This window comes from Trachemys scripta, chromosome 3 (genome assembly GCF_013100865.1).
Source record: "Trachemys scripta elegans isolate TJP31775 chromosome 3, CAS_Tse_1.0, whole genome shotgun sequence".
NCBI lineage: Eukaryota > Metazoa > Chordata > Testudines > Emydidae > Trachemys > Trachemys scripta.
Window position 1 is genome coordinate 194,374,494 of NC_048300.1, and position 11,847 is coordinate 194,386,340.

The 11,847-nt window shown below is 44.2% G+C and overlaps 1 long non-coding RNA gene across 2 annotated transcripts in view; it reads left to right on the plus strand.

The window, feature by feature from the left end:
* Positions 1-4,144, plus strand: part of LOC117875413 — a 38,259-nt gene extending 34,115 nt beyond the window's left edge. For both annotated transcript variants that reach the window (XR_004645269.1, XR_004645268.1), the window contains exon 3: positions 1,916-4,144. This is a non-coding gene — a long non-coding RNA (uncharacterized LOC117875413). The remainder of the gene's footprint in view (positions 1-1,915) is intronic.
* The last annotated feature ends 7,703 nt before the right edge of the window (positions 4,145-11,847 follow it).

Below are 11,847 nucleotides of genomic sequence, written 5' to 3' on the forward strand. Positions count from 1 at the left end.
AGCGATACAACCTACTAGTGTTGCCAAGTTTCAGAGTGGTAGCCGTGTTAGTCTGTATCAGCAAAAAGGACGAGGAATCCTTGTAGCACCTTAGAGACTAACAAATTTATTTGGGCATAAGCTTTCGTGGGCTAGAACCCACTTCATCGGATGCATGGAGTGGAAAATGCAGGAGCAGGTATAAATACATGAAAAGATGGGAGTTGCCTTCCAAGTGTGGTAAGGCCTTGGCTGAGGGGAGATTTTCAAATGTACAGAAGGCAATTAGCCACTCTGTTCCCATATGAAAGCAATGGGAGCTGGCCTTCCAACTCTCCTTTGTGCTTTTGAAGATCTTTCCCATGATCCATATAGCAAAAGTACAATTCACTGATAGCTACAATTCTCAGAACTCTTTCTATCCACCTGCTTCAAAATTTATAATTAAGCCTGTGTTTGGAACCCTGTCCCAGCACATCCTTGACCTTTGCCACAGATAATTTCATATGCAGATACCAGTGTGGCCCATATACCTGGGCATATGTTATAAATACAGAGGATGGAGATGGATGGCAGGAGAGAGATCACTTGATCATTGCCTGTTAGGTTCACTCCCTCTGGGGCACCAGGCATTGGCCACTGTCGATAGACAGGATACTGGGCTAGATGGACCTTTGGTCTGACCCAGTATGGCCTTTCTTATGTTCTTATATGTATCAATATTTATTTTAATCAAAAGCATCTGCCAACATCCTAGAGTCACTGAAGACACCTTGTGACTATCACTGTGGATTTTATCTTTTTGCTGAACAAAAGCTATTCTCTCCATGAAAGCCTTAATTAAAAGACATCCCCAAACAGATTGGACCTTTGAGGGCCTGGGTTCCATATGGAAAGCACTACATCCTGACTACTAAAAGTCATCGTGAGTTGTGCCAAGCACTCAGGGACACCATATGATTTTGCTGATGTCTGGTTAAGCAACCACAAATTATACATAGTTGGAGCTAACAGCTGATTTCAAAATGCTGTTTTCAATCATCCGAAAACCCCAGGAGCTCCCTCAGCGGTGGTGATGTTTTTCTTTAGCAGTAAAGTCCAGCCGCAGTACAAAGAACTCCTTCCGCTTCCTTCAGTTAGGACCAAAATCCTGGCCCCAGTGGAAAAACTGTAGTGGAAGTGACTTCTTTGGCTCTTTATCCTGCTGTGGGAATCACTAGTCAGGACCCCTGCACCTTTGCAGAGTACTATGGGCAGGAGCACCCGGATCCACATGCTAGTGGATCGCAGGGCAGGACCAGGGCTCCACTACTGGAGTTGTTCTAATCAAATCCCACAGGAAAGTCTCTAAATCTAGGCCGATGGATACCGACTGAGCATCTGGCCATTCGTGCCTCTGACACTTGAGCTCTTAGCTGAAATCTCTAAATGTCCTGTCTGCAGCATGTATACAAGGCCATTTTAATTTACTTTCTGTAGAAATTCATTTAAAAAATGAATCGAAATGTAATGCCAAAACCCAGGGAGCATCTGTTGAAAGTAGGGTGACCAGACATCCCGATATTTTGGTGTCTGTCCTGGTCAGGATGCATTTTGTCCCGATATCCGCTGGCAGCACTTGCTCTGCCAGCGGGCACCCCCCCGCCTCACCCCGCCATGTGTCCCGATATTTTCTTCCCCTCATCTGGTCACCCTAGTTGAAAGCCAAGAGTTCACTAGTTCTGTTTTGGAGAGGGCATACTTTAAGCAGCTTCAGTCAAGTCATGTAGTAAATGTCCATGTCCTGAAGCAGGTTATTTCGGTTTTTTGTAGGTTTGAAGTATCATGTTGATCTTTATTTTACAAGTTTAATTTTTTTACTGATGGTGTATTAATTCATTAATGTTTGTCAAGTATCATTATTATTTATTTAATTCTTTTCTTTTCTTTTTTTTAGGTCTGAAAGGTTTTTATTTGGTGATGGCATGTTCAAGAACTTGGATCAATACATTGTATTTAATGTTAGGAGATGTTTCTAAGTTTTCATATTTATAAAAGTGACTTTCAATCTAGAGCGTCACAGTGTGCTTTCAAACTGTCTCTACATAGTCACAACACTGCACAGATGCACAACAAATGCAGCCACCTCTGGGGTGGGAGGGCAACCAGGAACTACCATGTTGACCTAAGGGGGGCTTTTGGTCAAGGACCCAGGGGCAAACTTGAGTCTTGCCAGTTGTGCCATGCGATGTGTTAACAGCCATGCAGAGCAGACAGGACCTCTTTTATTTTACCATCTCATCCCAAAAACAGACACACAGTAAATGGACTGGTTCATAGTTTATCTGTCTCAGAAACAGGAAGAGCCGAGTCACCACGGCCCTGCACCAGTTTAGTATGAGCTCCAGGTTTAGCGAAAGCTCCAGTATGAATTGAGTGAAATTAAACAAAAGAGAAGCTTATGCTCCACCTTACAAGCCCAGGCCAGGTTGGGATGTGTAGGGGCTCTATACTCACTCACAGCAGTAAAGTCAGCCACTAGAAACTTCGGGTGGAATTCCAGCCCTGTGGAAGTCAATGGGAGTTTTGCCATTGATTTCAGTAGGGCAGGATTTCATGCCTCCAGTCCACAAGCTTTTAAGCATGTTGCACGTTAACCTCACGTTTAAGACCATCCCTATTCAGCAAAGCACTGAGGGTATGTCTGCACTGCAGTCTTGGGGCGTGACTGCAGTTTGTGTAGACATACCCAAGCTAGCTTTAATTTAGGTACTAGATCAGTGAACCCACGGTAGTGCGAGCTTTACAAGCCTCCCTGGAACCCTGGCTAATTACTCTGGCAGCTAGCAGAAGCCCACACCACGCTTTGATTCTCCTAGCTGCACTTCCGTGTCGCTCGGGTGTGCCTGCGCGAGCTGCAATCACACTTGATAATTGCAGTGTAGACGTACCCTTAATCACGTGCTTAACAGCTTTGCTGGGACAGGGCCAGAATTGGCCCGATAGTTGTCACGTGCAGAGTAATTTCTGGTGTAATGCTGAATCCCTACCACACTGCAAGTGGAAATTATGTGAGCACAGGTGAGAAAATGAACTTCATGAAGGTTGATTTTAGGGTTCCTGCACTGTGATCAAGCGTCGTGTGCCATGATCAGCATCGTTCTGACTGCACGGGATAGATAGGCCTGTGTAGTAAAGATGAGGAGAAAACCGAAAACAAGCCCTGTGTGCATTTCTTGTAGGGGTGTGATTCTCCCTCTGTTGGTAGCCTCTCTCCCTCTCCATAGAACTCTTTTTTTTTTTTTTTTTTTAAAGCAACTTTTCTTTTAAAAAGCCTATTAAAGGCTACTTTGATATTTGAGTTTGGTTCGGCCGTATATAAGAAACGTATACGGTCTGCTGCCTCATAGCCCCACCGAGGTGCAAACTGCTGTGAGATTCTGACGGGAGAGATTTTCATTGCTGAGCCTTATAAAAAGGACAGCTCAATTAAAAGCAGAAGTCGCAGGTTTGGGGTGGGTATCTAGGCTGATAAAGCTTCTGCTGAGATTTCTGAACTTAAAGATAGAGATGACCTCGTATCCCTTTCTGCCAGTGCAGAGTTATTCCACACTGTATCTGTTTGAGGTCTTTGTGTAATCCAGTTTCACAGGTCTCCAGTGATTGGGTTTCTACAACTTCCCTTAGGAGACTAGTCTGTCGTCTGGCTCCCACTTCAGAGTTTTACGTGATGTTAGACACCATTTCCAGTTCCATGATTCATCCCGTTTCTTCTTATATCAATATAAATAATGCCTCTTCTTTGTTAGTGTTGATGGCTTTCAGAGACATGGAGGCTGTTCCCATGTTCATGCCCTTAGTGTGGATTCAGCCAAGCTATATGTCATTAAGCTCCAATCCTGCGAACACTTACATGCATTACTTTCTACGCACGTGTAGTCCCATTGAGCTGTTGAATGGGACTACACATGCACCTAGTCACTCACATGCATAAGTGTTTGCGGTATCAGCTAGTGAGTCCAGCAATACCCAGGTTCAAGGAAAGAAGAAAGTTATGTTTGAGTTTCCCATGCAGCCGCAGAATGTTTAAATTGTCAGTCCTGAGCCTTTTCAAATGCACAATTGCATTTCTAGTCAGATTGAGTTTGTAAAACCATTTTTTGTTACTTTAAGCCCCCAAATGTAGGTTTATTATTTGCCTGTGATCCTTTGACATGCTTTTGATGGATGTTAAGTGCTGCCAACGAGCTCAGAGCTGCACATGCTACGGGCTCAGTCTGGTAAGGAGCTGTGCACTCTGACCACAGTTCAGCTTAACCACATGCTCAGAAGTTTTAAGCATCTGAGTTCTACTCATGGGTTTAAATTAAGCATGTACTTAGCTGGATTGGACCTTGTAGAACCCTGTCTGTCAAGAGATACTTATGACTCCTATCGCTGTAATATCTGAGCACATCACAATCATTAATGAACTTATCCTCACATAGCCCTATACAGTAACGAAGTACTATTAACCCCATTTTACATATGGGGAATTGAGGCACAGAGAGACTACGTGACTTGTCCAAGAGCACGCAAGAAGTCTGTGGCAGATTCAAGACTAGAATCCAGGTCTCCTAAGTCCCAGTTCAGTGCCTTAAGCACGAGACAATCCTTCTTTCCTACAGGAAACAAGCACACAACTCCCATATTGAGAATATTGCAGTATTTTTTTAAGGGTGGCAGACAGTACGATAATTATGGATGAGTACAGTAGGTGGTGTATCTATTAAACTGTTTACATTCATAAAAGTCTTGATATGGTCCTTACCAGGAGGATTTATTATATTACAATAAATCAGCACATCAATACCCATTATTTTAGAAGGACTGATGAATTTCAGGCATTTTTGAACAGCGTGGAAGACTCATCCTAATATGTTCTTTAGTGTAGTATATTGTTCATCTTCGTTTTCAGAACAGTATTCCTTAAATACAAATGCTCCCACACTTGATCAAACGGAATAAATGTAATCAGAAAATCAGCCGCTCATGGCGATTCCATGCATATGTTACGTGTCATCTCCCATGAAGGAGAGTCACTTTAAGAAACATCCTCATCCGTTTTAGCATGTGATTGGCCAGGTCTTTCTATGTCATTTTGCTCATCTAGGGGTATCCTCTCTAAAGAACTGAGGCATTTTGAAGTGAATTACAGGACTGTGAAGATTGCAAGACTGTCTGAATGGCTTACCTTGGAAATGGTATTTCTTGAAGATTACTTTAGATACTGAGTAGCTGCACACTGTGTATGTACCCCCAATAAATAATCTACCTGGCTGGTGACATTCTTTAAACAAAAATTCAGATACATGGGCTAGGCTAGTTAATTTAAAATGTTTGGCTTATTTTTTTTTTTTACACTTGTCCTTATTTTTAAGTAAAGTTTTTTGGCCCTTTGGGTATTACATGCTTTTATAATCTTTCCATAATTACGTTTACAAATCTGCTTTTGAGCTGCTGATATATTAAACCTTGCAAACCGAATCCCTTTATGTGTTAACCTACATTTGTATGTTGTCTTCATTCCTTTTGGCTGTAATTATCCAAGTTCTCGTATCAGGATTAATCCAAGAGCTGCTGAATTATGCTTGTCATTTTTTTTTCTCTGTAGCAAACTTTCTCTTCTTTATAAACCGGCTTGGCAGAATTTAATTCCAGTGTTTTATAATTTCAATGGATAATATTGATGAGTTTTTAAACTTTTTTCTATTTTTACCCATTTTAAATTTTCAGTTATGCAAAATTATGAGTTGTAAGCAATTTTTATGTAAATGTTTGCAATTGTGGGAAATTCTGGGGGTGGTGGCAGACAGTGAAGTGGTCAGACGCTACCGTATATACTCGTTCGTTAGCTCGTTCGTTTATAAGCCAACCGCCCCCCCCATGATTAGTAAAAATAGCAAAAACTGTATAACCCTTTCATAAGCTGACCCTATATTTCAGGGGTTGGAAAACTTTGGCTCCCAACCCCTTCAGGGTAAGCCATTGGTGGATCGGGACATTTTGTTTACCTGGAGCGTTCACAGGCATGGAGCCCCTCAACTCCCAGTGTCTACAGTTTGCCGCAGCTCTCTTTGGCTGGGAACGGTGAACCGCGGCCACAGGGAGCTGAGGGGCTCCATGCCTGCAGACGCTCCACATAAACCAAACAACAATGTATTAGATACTCAGTTCAATAATTCCATAGAGTTTTAAATCATCAAATTTTGGTGTAGACCCGTTTGTAAGCCAACCCCTGCTCTTTGATGCGTCACGTTTTTACCAAAAATATTTGGCTTATGAACAAGTATATACAGTAATTATTTAATGCCAGTAGACACTGAGACTCAAAGTTAAAGCTTTATACCCAAAAACAGTTTTGTATATTTTGACATGCAATGTTGACAAAGTAAATATCCTTAAATCTCTAAACATTCTCGGGCAGCATTTTTCTTACTTTGCCTGTCGGTAAATTTTGATGATCATCGATGGAAATATTGTTTTCATTGGTTTGCGTGTCTATGGTGAAATCAATGTTTATGGACATTTGCAGATAAAAATCGAATCCTTCCCCGCCTCTGAGAGCCGTGTTCATTTGGAAAACGCCTGCCCATGAAGCAGTTTTAACTGGTGCCCCTCAGAAGTGATACCCAGGAGTAACAGGAAAGGTTCATTAGAATTCGGGATTGTATCCGAATGGGAAAGCTACTGGAGGGAGACAGCCTGAACCAAATCCCACTGAAGTCAATGGAAAGATCCTGACTGAGCTCAGGGGGCTTTTAAACGAGGCCCCTGTGGAACTCGCAGGATGAGGTTCTTGCCGAACCCTTCCATGTGCTGGACTTGAGTGGGACTGCAGGGGCCTTCACCCTGTCGTGCACTGGCAATGGCTGACCTGGTTGGAAGTTTCCGATAAAACCGTTAGTAACCCAAGCCTATCCCGGTACCCACCAACGGCACTTCTGAGTCAGCCTGAACGGGAGGAAGCAAGCCCATGAAGGTGGCCTTTTTTTTGATACTAGGAGCGTCAAGAGCTTCACCATGTGTGTTTGTAATGTAGACCTGTTGGTGCCTGTAATGGGCATTGCTGCTGCAAGCCAGTTCCAGCTATTGTCGGAGGATGGCTGAGTTACAAGGAACTTGTCCTTGTAAGTTGGGGGAGGGAAGATTTTTGTGGGCTGTATAAACTGCTGCACTTGAGAATGTATTTACGTATCTTGTAAGGACACCTGTCCTAGAGCATACCAATAAGGTTCCCTTTTTAGCCGTCTTATGAACCTACGGTCCAGCCTGATTTCCTTACTTCTAGTGAGTAGCCCCTTTCTCCACAAACAACCCTACTGGTTTCAGGATTATTAATTATTTATATTACGATAGCAGCTCGGAGCCCCATCGTGGACCAGATCCCATTGGGCTCGTTGCTGGACGAACAGACAACGAAAACATGCCATAAGGCACTATTCAGTGTGAGCAAGAGCATCACAATCTGGCCCTACTTAAGTACGTTAAGGCCCTACTTAAGCCTACTTGACTTCTTTGGTCCTCTCCTTAGTGAAGCAGATTAGTTTTTGGTGCGGGTAAGGCTTTATACCTACAAGAGGAGGAATATTAAATGGCTTGTTAAGAGTTACTGTAACTTGTCAACCTGCATTATTATTTCAGTGGCCCAAAAGCACCCTCGGTGCATTACAGAGCAAATATCCGCATTCCCTCCTCCAAAGAGCTTAGCACCTAATATTAGATGCTACCGGACAAGTGTGGAATAACAAACGGGATGGTGCAAAGAAGAACAGGCTTTCCCGGGCAGGATCGATTTGTTCTGGCCCCACTTCAGCAAGGTACATAAGCACAGACTTTAACACTGGGGAATGGAGTAGTCCTGTTGGAGGCAATGGAAGTACTCACATGCTTGAAAGTGAGCACGCGCTAACGGCCCCAATTCAGCAAGGTACTTAATTATATCTGTTCTCAGTACCTGGTATAATAGGACCCTGGTCTCCAATTAGCACCCAGCTTTGTTACCCCCCAAGCTCTTAAAGCTCTATGTAGCAACCCCTCTCCCCTCCCCCTTTGTCACATGAGGCTGAGATGTTCCAGGTTTGGCTGTAGCTGAAAGCGCAGTCAAAGCATAGACCGGTCCCGGCCGTACCTGCTTTACTCAGAGGAAAACAGGCATGGCTAATGTCCATAGAATCATAGAATCTCAGGGTTGGAAGGGACCTCAGGAGGTCATCTAGTCCAACCCCCTGATCAAAGCAGGACCAATCCCCAACTAAATCATCCCAGCCAGGGCTTTGTCAAGCCTGACCTTAAAAACCTCTAAGGAAGGAGATTCCACACCTCCCTAGTAACCCATTCCAGTGCTTCACCACCCTCCTAATGAAATAGTGTTTCCTAATATCCAACCTAAACCTCCCCCATTGCAACTTGAGACCATTGCTCCTTGTTCTGTCATCTGGTACCACTTAGAACAGTCTAGATTCATTCTCTTGGGAACCCCCTTTCAGATAGTTGAAAACAGCTATCAAATCCCTCCTCATTCTTCTCTTCTGCAGACTAAACAAGCACAGTTCCTTCACCTCTTCTCATAAGTCATGTGCTCCAGCCCCCTAATCATTTTTGTTGCCCTTCGCTGGACTCTTTCCAATTTTTCCACATCCTTCTTGTAGTGTGATATTCCAGATGGGGCCTCACCAATGTCGAATAGAGGGAATAACAAAGAGTCTGGTGGCACCTTAAAGACTAACAGATTTATTTGGGCATAAGCTTTCGTGAGTAAAAACCTCACTTCTTCGGATGCATAGAGTGAAAGCTACAGATGCAGGCATTATATACTGACACATGGAGAGCAGGGAGTTACTTCACAAGTGGAGAACCAGTGTTGACAAGGCCAATTGGCAATTGACAATGTTTTTGTAGATACAGACTAACACGGCTACCCCCTGATACTTGACAACATGCAAGGCACTAAATTTAGCCGTATGGAGTGGAAATCCATCAACCTCAACAAAAAACTTGCACAGATACAGACAGACATCATCTTCCTCTCCAAATGCAAACAGATGGACATCATACCAAAAGGACTGAAGGTAAAAAATCCATTGCAATCAACATACTACACTGAGTATGGTGAGAGACTGTGCCACACACTCTCAAAGAAACTGAGGAACCATCTGATCAGCATCCTGTACAGCAGACAGGAGAAGATCAAGAATGAGCTCTCAGAACTGGAGACTCTCATACTATACCAGCCTTCTACACAAACTTCAACGTGGCTGGACTTTACAAAAATGAGACAAGCCATTTACAATGCACATTTCACTTCTCTACAGAGGAAAAAGGACTGTAAGCTATCTAAACTAATACCTGCCACTGGGGGCTATAACAATGGTACCCTCAACTCATCTAACAACATTGTCAATCTTTCCAACCACACACTTAGCCCAGCAGAAGAGTCTGTCCTATCTCGGGGACTCTCTTTCTGTCCCACCATCCCCACGAACATGATACAGTTCTGCGGTGATTTGGAAGCCTACTTTCGTCGTCTCCGACTCAAGGAATATTTTCAACGCACCACTGAACAGTGCACTGACCCACAGGAACCTTCCTACCAACACTACAAGAAGAAGAACTCTGCGTGGACTCCTCCTGATGGTCGAAATGACAGACTGGACCTCTACATAGAGTGTTTCCGCAGACGTGCACAGGCTGAAATTGTGGACAAACAACATCACTTGTCCCATAACCTCAGCCGTACAGAACGCAATGCCATCCACAGCCTCAGAAACAACTCTGACATTATCATCAAAGGGGCTGACAAAGGAGGTGCTGTAGTCATAATGAACAGGTCAGATTATGAACAGGAGGCTGCCAGGCAACTCTCCAAGACCACATTCTACAGGCCACTATCCTCTGATCCTACTGAGGAATACCAAAAGAAACTACACCATCTGCTCAAGAAACTCCCAGCTACAGTACGGGAACAAATCTACATGGACACACCCCCAGAACCCCGACCAGGAGTATTCTATCTGCTACCCAAGATCCATAAACCCGGAAACCCTGGACGCCCCATCATCTCAGGCATTGGTACTCTGACAGCAGGATTATCTGGCTATTTGGACACGCTCCTCAGACCCTATGCTACCAGCACTCCCAGCTATCTTCGAGACACCACCGACTTCCTGAGGAAACTACAGTGCATTGACGTTCTTCCTGAAAACACCATCCTGGCCACCATGGATGTAGAAGCACTTTATACCAATATTCCACATGAGGATGGACTACAAGCTGTCAGGAACAGTATCCCTGATGAGGCCACAGCAAGCCTGGTGGCTGAGCTTTGTGACTTTGTCCTCACCCACAACCACTTCAGATTTGGGGACAACTTATACCTTCAAGTCAGTGGCACTGCTATGGGTACCCGCATGGCCCCACAGTATGCCAACATTTTTATGGCTGACTTAGAACAACGCTTCCTCAGCTCTCGTCCCCTAGTGCCCCTCCTCTACTTGCGCTACATTGATGACATCTTCATCATATGGACCCACGGAAAGGAGGCCCTTGAAGAATTCCACCTGGACTTCAACAATTTCCACCCCACCATCAACCTCAGCCTGGACCAGTCCACACAAGAGATCCACTTCCTGGACACTACAGTACAAATAAGTGATGGTCACATAAACACCACCCTATACCGGAAACCTACTGACCGCTATACGTACCTACATGCCTCCAGCTTCCATCCAAGACACATCATACGATCCATTGTCTACAGCCAAGCCCTAAGATACAACCGAATTTGCTCCAACCCCTCAGACAGAGACAAACACCTACAAGATCTTTATCAAGCATTCGTAAAACTACAATACCCACCTGGGGAAGTGAGGAAACAGATTGACAGAGCAAGACGGGTACCCAGAAATCACCTACTACAGGACAGACCCAACAAGGACAATAACAGAACACCACTGGCCATCACATACAGCCCCCAGCTAAAACCTCTCCAGCGTATTATCCACGATCTACAACCTATCCTGGAAAATGATCCCTCACTCTCACGGACCTTGGGAGGCAGGCCAGTCCTCGCTTACAGACAACCCCCCAACCTGAAGCAAATACTCACCAGCAACTACACACCACACCACAGAAACACCAACCCAGGAACCTATCCCTGTAGCAAACCTCGTTGCCTACTCTGTCCCCATATCTACTCTGGCAACAGCATCAGAGGACCCAACCACATCAGCCACACCATCAGGGGCTCATTCACCTGCACATCCACTAATGTCATATATGCCATCATGTGCCAGCAATGCCCCTCTGCCATGTACATTGGCCAAACCGGACAGTCCCTCCGCAAAAGAATAAATGGACACAAATCGGACATCAGGAATGGTAACATACACAAGCCAGTAAGTGAACACTTCAATCTCCCTGGTCATTCTATCACAGATTTAAAAGTCACTGTCATTGAACAAAAAAACTTCAGAAACAGACTTCAAAGAGAAACAGCAGAACTAAAATTCATTTGCAAATTCAACACCATTAATCTGGGCTTGAATAGGGATTGGGAGTGGCTGGCTCACTACAGAAGCAGCTTTTCCTCTCCTGGAATTGACACCTCCTCATCTATTATTGGGAGTGGACTACATCCACCCTGATTGAATTGGCCTTGTCAACACTGGTTCTCCACTTGTGAAGTAACTCCCTGCTCTCCATATGTCAGTATATAATGCCTGCATCTGTAGCTTTCACTCTATGCATCCGAAGAAGTGAGGTTTTTACTCACGAAAGCTTATGCCCAAATAAATCTGTTAGTCTTTAAGGTGCCACCAGACTCTTTGTTGTTTTTGTAGATACAGACTA